The sequence below is a fragment of the Monodelphis domestica genome, chromosome 6, assembly GCF_027887165.1.
Source record: "Monodelphis domestica isolate mMonDom1 chromosome 6, mMonDom1.pri, whole genome shotgun sequence".
Taxonomy (NCBI): Eukaryota; Metazoa; Chordata; class Mammalia; order Didelphimorphia; family Didelphidae; genus Monodelphis; species Monodelphis domestica.
Genome location: NC_077232.1, coordinates 159,889,105 through 159,898,496, shown reverse-complemented (window position 1 = coordinate 159,898,496; position 9,392 = coordinate 159,889,105). Strand labels below are relative to the sequence as shown.

At 32.9% G+C, this 9,392-nt stretch overlaps 1 pseudogene; it reads left to right on the top strand.

Moving 5' to 3' along the window:
• Window positions 1-3,345: 3,345 nt before the first annotated feature.
• On the top strand, window positions 3,346-6,136 carry LOC130455196 (protein AF-9-like; annotated as a pseudogene).
• Window positions 6,137-9,392: the final 3,256 nt, after the last annotated feature.

Below are 9,392 nucleotides of genomic sequence, written 5' to 3'. Positions count from 1 at the left end.
CAGATCTCAGACTATATTTTAAAGCAGTAGTCATCAAAACAATTTGGTACTGGCTAAGAGACAGAAAGGAGGATCAGTGGAATAGACTGGGGGCAAGCAACCTCATCAAGACAGTATATGACAAACCCAAATATCCCAGCTTTTGGGACAAAAATCCACTATTTCATAAAAACTGCTGGGAAAATTGGAGGACAGTGTGGGAAAGATTAGGTTTAGATCAACACATCACACCCTACACCAAGATAAATTCAAAATGGGTGAATGACTTGAACATAAAGAAGGAAACTATAAGAAAATTAGGGGAACACAGAATAGTATACATGTCAGACCTTTGGGAAGGGAAAGACTTCAAAACCAAGCAAGAATTAGAAAGAGTTACAAAATGCAAAATAAATAATCTGGATTACATCAAATTAAAAAGTTTTTGTACAAACAAAACCAATGTAACCAAAATCAGAAGGGTAGCAACAAATTTGGAAACAATCTTCATAAAAACCTCTGACAAAGCTTTAATTACTCAAATTTATAAAGAACTAAATCAATTGTACAAAAAAATCAAGCCATTCTCCAATTGATAATTGGGCAAGGGACATGAACAGGCAGTTCTCATCCAAAGAAATCAAAACTATTAATAAGCATATGAAAAAGTTCTCTACATCTCTTATAATCAGAGAGATGCAAATCAAAACAACTCTGAGGTATCACCTCACACCTAGCAGATTGGCTAACATGACAGCTATGGAAAGTAATGAATGCTGGAGGGGATGTGGCAAAGTGGGGACATTAATTCATTGCTGATGGAGTTGTGAATTGATCCAACCATTCTGGAGGGCAATTTGGAACTATGCCCAAAGGGTGATAAAAGACTGCCTGCCCTTTGATCCAGCTATAGCACTGCTGGGTTTGTACCCCAAAGAGATAATAAGGAAAAAGACTTTTACAAGAATATTCATAGCTGCACTCTTTGTGGTGGCCAAAAATTGGAAAACGAGAGGATGCCCGTCAATTGGGGAATGGCTGAACAAATTGTGGTATATGTTGTTGATGGAATACTATTGTGCTAAAAGGAATAATAAAGTAGAGAAATTCCATGGAGACTGGAACAACCTCCAGGAAGTGATGCAGATCAAAAAGAGCAGAACCAAAAAAACATTGTACACAGAGACTAATACACTATGGTACAATTGAAGGTAATGGACTTCTCCATTAATGTCATTGCAATGTCCCTGAACAATCTGCAGGGATCTAAAAAATACTACCCACAAGCTGAGGATAAACTGTGGGAGTAAAAACACCAATGAAAAGCAACTGCTTGACTACAGGGTTGGAGGGGATAAGACTGAGGAGAGACTCTAAATGAACACTATAATGCAAATTCCAACAACAGGGAAATGGGTTCGAGTCAAGAACACACGTGATAACCAGTGGAATTGTGCGTCACCTATGGGAAAGGGAAAGGTGGGGGGGAGGGGAGGAAAAGAAAATGATCTTTGTTTCCAGTGAATAATGTATGGAAACGACCAAATAAAATAATGTTTAAAAATTTAAAAAAAAAAAGAAAGAAAAAATGAACTGGAGAAGTAAATGAAAAGACACTCCTGTGTCTTTTCAAAGGAAACTCCAAATGGGGTCACAAAGATTTGGATATGAATTAAAGGACTAAACACCACCACCATATCTATGTATGTATGTGTGAATATGTCAATCTACACATATATAAATATATGCACTATATAATGTATATCGTATAAATAATATAAATGCAAAAAAAAAGACTGATGTTTAGTCATGTACTAAGGAAAGGAGACAGAACAAAAAAAAATCAGCCATGGACCCAGACTCAAGCATTCATACTTGATACTCATTTCTACACAGTTAGTAAAGGATGTGTCAGTGGTGCAGGGGAAGGGCACTTATGACCCAATCACTCATAGGAAACCTAAAAAAAAAAAAAAAGCTACTTACCATATAGGATTGTCTGAGGGGAAAAGCAAGCCAAAAGCTGTCTTTCTTTTTCAAGTGGCCAATCACTTCACTTGTAGGTCTGTTGTGGGGAGGGAAAGGGATGAAGAAAATCAAAGAAAAATAAAGGATTTATTTCATCACAAAAAAAAAAAAGAGTTCACACAACCTTCTGCCTCCTACTAAAAAAAGAAATAAAGTAAATTGAATGAACAACTGGAGCCTAATGGTTCAAAACCTATTATTAAAGGTAACTTTTTTTAAGATACTGAATTACCATTAGATCAAATGATATTTGAGATTATTTTATAGATCATTTTGAATATCATATCAGTAGTACTTAAAGAGAAATAAATTATTCATTTAATTGAAAATAGTGGTTGAGATTTTGACTAGTTCTATAATCCATCAGAACAAAGCTCTTTTTCACTTGGTACTGGGTAATTATTATGATTATTATAGTAAATTTCATATATTGAAGAAAATATATTTATATGTACATTACAATTATGCTTAACTTTGAAAATTATAGCCAATATTATTTCTTTCTTCTGATTCTGATCAGAAAATTAGGAAAGGGAGCATCTACTAAGTCATAAGGGGAAAAAGAGTAATGCAATATTATGACATTATTCAAGCATGAAGCAATTGGGAAAAGAAAGGTTAATTAATTAGGCTTTTTATATGGTAGTCTTGAGACATATTATGAAAGATGAAAGAACAAAAGGAAACATACAATAAAGATGATATGAAGTCATATTGTCTACAAAAAATAAACTGTAGTTGAATTTAATTTATACAAAGTTTCTATGTGAAATAATTCTTTTTTTTTTACTTTTATAAAATAAAACTGACATTTTATAAACTGGAAAAATGTTATTCTAATAAAATTGCCAATTTTGTGATAAATGTCAGTATGGGAGAGTCTTTATATAATTCAGGATACATATATATATATATATAATAATTTCAGGAGAGTTGATTATAAAGAAAATCTTTGTAAATAAATCTTCTTTCCCCTTGTGTAGTAAGGTACAGTGGAGATAGCAGAGGATTTTGAGTCTGAATGCCTGGATCTAAATTTGGTTCCTAGAACTTATTTCCTATGACACAATGAGTAAGTCATTTAACTACTTAGCCTCAGTTTCTTCAACTATATTAAATAGAATTTTTGGACTGTTTTTAGGATCCTACTTTTTTTTTTAGAATTGGAGAGGCTAGTGTTGTCTGAGGATTGCACACATCAGGGCAATATAAAGTCTTTTTACTAAGAGCTGAGGTCTTTTAAAAGAAAATTATAGTCCTCATTTCCAGTTAAGATGGATCATTAGCCTGGCAGAAGTAATAGTTGTAATGGATAGAAGGCACCTGGAAGCATAAAGTTAAAGCATTAGATTCAGCTGGGTCAGGCACCAAGGTTTCCAGGACCATTGGCTATTTTCTAGGATATACCAGGAGTTTTCCCCACATTATAACCCTTAAGATTATTTGGTCCTACATGAGAGACATTAGTAGTGTTTGAGATTTCAGTTAGAACAAGTGTGTATTACTATAGCACTCCAGCCTCCTGAGAACCACAATATACAGAAATTGTTTTGGGGGGGAAAGTGATAAGTAAGGAGAGCAAAAGATATGGTGACTTGAACTCTGTTCTCTATTATTTACTTTTTATATTGCATTTTAAATAAATAACCCATTGTTAATACTGTGCTGATTTTGAAGATGCCAATAACAATATTAATTACACTGAAGTTAATATTTTTCAGACTTTACATCATACCACGGATACGGAGGATTTAAAATGCAGTCTAGTGCATAGAGAGATGGAGATGTTGAAATTGCCTGTCGGAAAAAGTGACATATCCCACCATTCTCAAAGTGATAACTGTTTTTTTTTAAATAAGCAGAAATCTTCCTTCTCTGATTCTCTATCTGTGTCCCTCTAACTTCTCCATGTTCAATTAAGAGTGAAATAAAAGAAAAACCTCTCACACATATGGACACTCAAGCAAAATATATATCCACATTAGATATATGCATACATATAAATATACAAGTATATATGTGTGTGTTTACATACACATGCCCGATCTTTTCACTTCTTCCAGATAGATATTCTCCCAAGATCTTGTCTATTAGTACTAGCGTATGACACACTGAGAAGTGGCTCTATCCATTTTGGAAGGAAGGGGACTCCAAAGGAGCTCTCATCATCCATTTATTTTCCAGATTAAAAAAAAAAATCTCTGTCCCCAGTACATAGGTGCTGAATATACTCTCCAAGTTCAAAGAGAGTTCATCTTCAATTCAGAGACTCTCAAGCATCATATTGCCTCAGGCACTGATATCTTAGGCTATTTCTACACATGAGACTATTAAAAAGGAGTGTGTGCTACAGTCTTCACATTTTAGCAAAATAAACCTATTTCTATGCTACATTAAATTCTTCTGACTTGATAAACTAGTACTTCCCTAAAACTGAAAAGATATTTTTAAAGTATTTTATAATGGGGAACAGAATGGACATTTTTCAAGTTCAGCTTGTTGAATGCATCTATAAGATGCTATAATAGTAGAAGAAAAAAGATGTTGCTTTCTAACAGAGAAAATTTAGAGTAATTGATTTATATTTCTATCTAGACGTACGAACATGCATTTTCAGCATAATTTAAGAATGTTTCATTTTGAAATATTTATTGCAAGTCTTAAAGGTAGATTGGTAAAGATCCGTCCTATTCTCTGTGTAACTTATATAATGCCCAGGCTTTAATTGAGTTTATCCATCAATGTCACAGTTCCTTTGGAGAATGGTTATAAGGCTTCTTCAGTTAGCAGTGACAAAGGACAGGTCTTTGATTTAATTAACAACAGTATCTTAGGTCAGAAATTAAATGCTATATTCATTTTCTTTTAATAAATTGGATTCTGACCTTTTTTTAAATTTCAGGAAGAAGCATACCATGATGTTCAAACTTAATCTTACAAAATAGGGTAGATATAAAGGAATTACATGCTATAGAGTGTTAATTAATGTTTTAAGCACTATATATTTTGCTGAGAATCACTGAAGAGTAGAAGGTCAGTCTTGCAACAAGAGACCCTGAACTTTAATATATTATCTATCTATCTATCTATCTATCTATCTATCTATCTATCTATCTATCTATCTATCTGTGTCTTTCTGTCTCTCTTTCTCTTTATGTCTGTCTGTCTATCTATAGTCTCTCTGATTCTTGTCTGTCAGTCTTCAATCTTTACCCACCTTTGATGACATCATGTATCCCAATGATTCTGACATTTAGTGAAACATGTCCTCCAAATCTGAAGGACATCCTGCAGTTCTTTCAGAAGTTTTGGAGAATCTTGACTGGAAATTGAGAGTCCGAACACCTAGTCCAGCTAGTTCAAGGTCAAGCTCCAGCTCCAGCTCCAGCTTTACTCCATCCCAGTCCAGACAACAAGGTCCATTAAGGTCTATAATGAATGATCTGCATTCTGATAAGAATGAAAATGAATCAGAGGAAGCAGATGAGAATGACAATGACTCTGAGATGGAGAGACAGACAAACATCCGAGGAGAGTCAAAGTCACAGAGTTAGTTGAAGTGACCACAGGGACCTGGAATGTAGCTCTGATTCTTTCCCTCTAAGGCACAAACTACCACCACCTTTATTAAAAACCGACAGCAACCAGATTCTAGAAGGGAAAAGCACAAAAAAGCAAAGCAAATCTGATAAACAAATTAAGAATGGGGTGACAAGGCATATCTAGATAAACTAGTAGAACTCCTTAGAAAGTTAATGAAATTCTGGAAAGTCATGTGCTTCAACAGATTGTAAACCTTACAGAAAAAACTGGACACTTTCATACAAGAAACACAACCTTTAACTTTGACCTTTGCTCTCTGGATAAAACCTTAATCCATAAACTACAGTTACCTGGAAACATCTGAAATATCCTGAGTATACAGCAATTGGATACATAGAAAACTATTGCCCTCCCCACCCCAGTCTCTCTGACTCTGCCTTTGTCTCTGTCTTTGTCTCTCTGTCTCTTTGTCTCTGTCTCTGTCTGTCTGTCTCTCTGGTTGTGGCTTCTTCCTTCCTTCCTTCCTTCCTTCCTTCCTTCCTTCCTTCCTTCCTTCCTTCCTTCCTTCCTTCCTTCCTTCCTTCCTTCCTTCCTTCCTTCCTTTCTTCCTTTCTTTCTTTCTTTCTTTCTTTCTTTCTTTCTTTCTTTCTTTCTTTCTTTCTTTCTTTCTTTCTTTCTTTCTTTCTTTCTTTCTTTCTTTCTTTCTTTCTTTCTTTCTTTCTTTCTTTCTTTCTTTCTTTCTTTCTTTCTTTCTTTCTTTCTTTCATCAAAACACTCAGAATGATGCAACCAAAAAGAAAAAAAATAAAAATGAAACAATGAAAAACAAAACAAAAAACTCTATTTACCTATCTGCTCATCTATCTCATTTATCTATACATTGATCCTATCAATTCATCTAGCTAAAAACCAGAAATAAAATATAATAATCAGAACAATAAATCCTGGAATATATTTACTAAAAATGTGTATATCATTTAGTTAATTAATGTGATGTGTTATCAAAGATTACATACCTACATACATCTCACATATGCACACATACATATTTATGCACATTCTTATCTATAAACATATATACAATGTGAATGTATTCTATTTATGTATATACTTATATTAAAATTAACATGTATATATTCATGTGTTTATGTGTCCATATTAGTATATAAATGCATAGACATATACATCTAGATAAATAGATAATTATTCAGACTCATTGATTAAATAATTTCCACTTCCTAACTGTCAGTAAATATGTGAGGTATTTATTGTTCTGATTATTACATTTTGGTCTTGACCTATGATTAAATTGATTTTGAGAGTTCTTAGGTTAATACTCCTTTCACTAATGAATATCAGCAAGTCTTATGTGAGTTAGTATCTTAGAGATGTGCCCCCTTTCTTAAGGTGTTGTAAATGAATGAATCAATCAACTGACACTAATTAGTAACTAATATGTGTCAGGAATTGTGTTGGTATTGGTGATACAAAGTCAAAAGTGGGGCAATTTCTTCTCTCAATAAATTTAATGAGAAGGCAGTAGGTAATTGTGTCTTTGGGTCTTAATATATAATACATATAAAATGGCTAAGAAGGTAGTTGTGGGAGGAAATGCAATGCAACTAGGAGACTAAGAAAAAGCTTTTTGGTTTAGCATATCTTGAATTATCTGGAAAGATATCAAGAATTCTAGAAGAAGAGACAAAGAAAGAATTTTAGACTTCAGAAATAGTCTATACAAAGTCAAGAGGATGAAAACTATTCCTCCTGAGTGAGGAATAGCAAATGTGCCAGTATGGCTGAATTGTGGAATTTAGGGAAGGGCATTAAAACAATGGGGCTAAAATAAAGAAAGATAGGAAAGGTTTACATTTAAAGATTGTCATGTAAAAATTTAAATCCCAAACAGAGATGTTTCTTTTAGGGAGTGACTGGAGTTTTTTGAGTAATTCATTGAATATTATTGAATACTTTATTAAATATTTTCCTTTTTTACCTACTTGACTTTGAGTAGGGAATTGTTTTAATCATATTTTGGGAAATCACTTTTAAGGCTTGTTGAAGGATTTAAGTAGAGAGAAGCTTGACATAGGTGAACAAAACAATAGGATACTATTTTAATAGACCAGAGGAGAGGAGATAGAGAAGCTGAAATAGGTTAGTGGCTATTGAGAAAAAGAAGAAGAGAAAGGCAAGAGAGAAATTTTATAGGCAGAAGCTAGTTTATGCAAGTGATTGGATATGTTGTATGAGTGAAAGTGAGGAGCTGATGATGACACCAATTTTGCAAACCTCTATATCTAAAAGAGATGGTGGTACTTTCAACAGTAATAGGGAAGTTTCGATTAGGGTGGGTTATAAGTGACTTTTCCGAGGTTACACTTTTAATATTTGTGAGTTGCAGAACTTGAGTCTACATCTTGAGTGAAGCAAAACATACATAGATAAGACCTGTGGAGTATAAAGTAAAACCAAAAATAATACAAATATATTTATAACTTGCAGCTGCTGAATATATTTCCTTCAATTATTCAGATATTTCAAGCAAAATTGGTTTCAAGAAAAATAGGGAAGAGATTATAAATTTTATGGGTAATTAGGGTAAATTATTCCTGATCTATGATCTCTTTTAATCTGACCTATTGAATAAAGGCTATTATAAAATTTCTTCTTTGGTTTGAAAGGTGTAGAGTATTTCCTCAATCTAATTCACAAAGATAGATAAAGAATGAAGCAGCTCTGCTAAGAGAAATAATCATGTGAAATGTGCTGAAAGGATAATCCAGAAGCAAGGATTTCACAGATTATCAGATTTCACAGTCTTACTTCACTGATATGTCATGGATGGATTTTCTCTTTTCTGAATTACATATATAATATATATGAATTGATTGTGGTTATCTTAAAAATATAATCTAAACAAAGCTTAGATTATTTATTCAGGGCTTGGTAATTTTCTGTTATGTGTATCATTGAATATCAGTAATTTCATTATTGAGGTATCTTGACTCATCTACTCTTTTCTGAGTAAGCACAAGAAAATATCTATCTATTGTCTGAAATAAGTGAAACTGGGGAAATTAAGAAGGAAATATATCCTGGAAGCACAGCAACTAAGACATGTGGTGATGGCAAAGGAAAGTTAAAAGACAAATAGAAAAATTATAGAAGTCTCATATCTAAAATATGTTGAGAAATTTGTCAAATTTAGATAAATATTCCCCAATTGATAAATGGTCAAAGTACATGAACAGACAGTACTTGGATAAATGAATCAAAGGTATAGATGTGACTATAGTAACATGCTTTCAATCATTATTGATTAGAAAAACAACTCTGAGTTATCATCTCATATCTATCAGATTGGCTAAAATGATAAAAGTGCAAAATGACAAATGTTTGAAGAGATGTGGGAAAATGAGGATTCTAATACACTTTTGGTAGAATTATGAATTGATCCAACCATTTTGGAGAGCAATCTGGAATTATGCTCAAAGTGTTGTAAAACTGTTTATACCTTTGGACTCAGAAATACATCTATTAGTTTTTTTTCCTAAAGTAATCAGAGAAAAAGAAAAATGAACCTATATGTTCCAAAATATTTCTAGTAGTACTCTTTCTGGTGTCAAAGAACTAGAAAATGAAGGGATGCCCTTTGTGGCATATGATTGTGATGGACTAATTTTGCTAAAAATTATGGAAAGCCAAAAATAAAATGATGAAGAGTGAAATAGACAGAACAAGAAAATATTATATAATGTGGAAACAGAAATATTGTTTCAAAAATGACTTGTGTATGTCACTTCCAGAATAATAAATGATAAATAGAGATAAGTAAAATA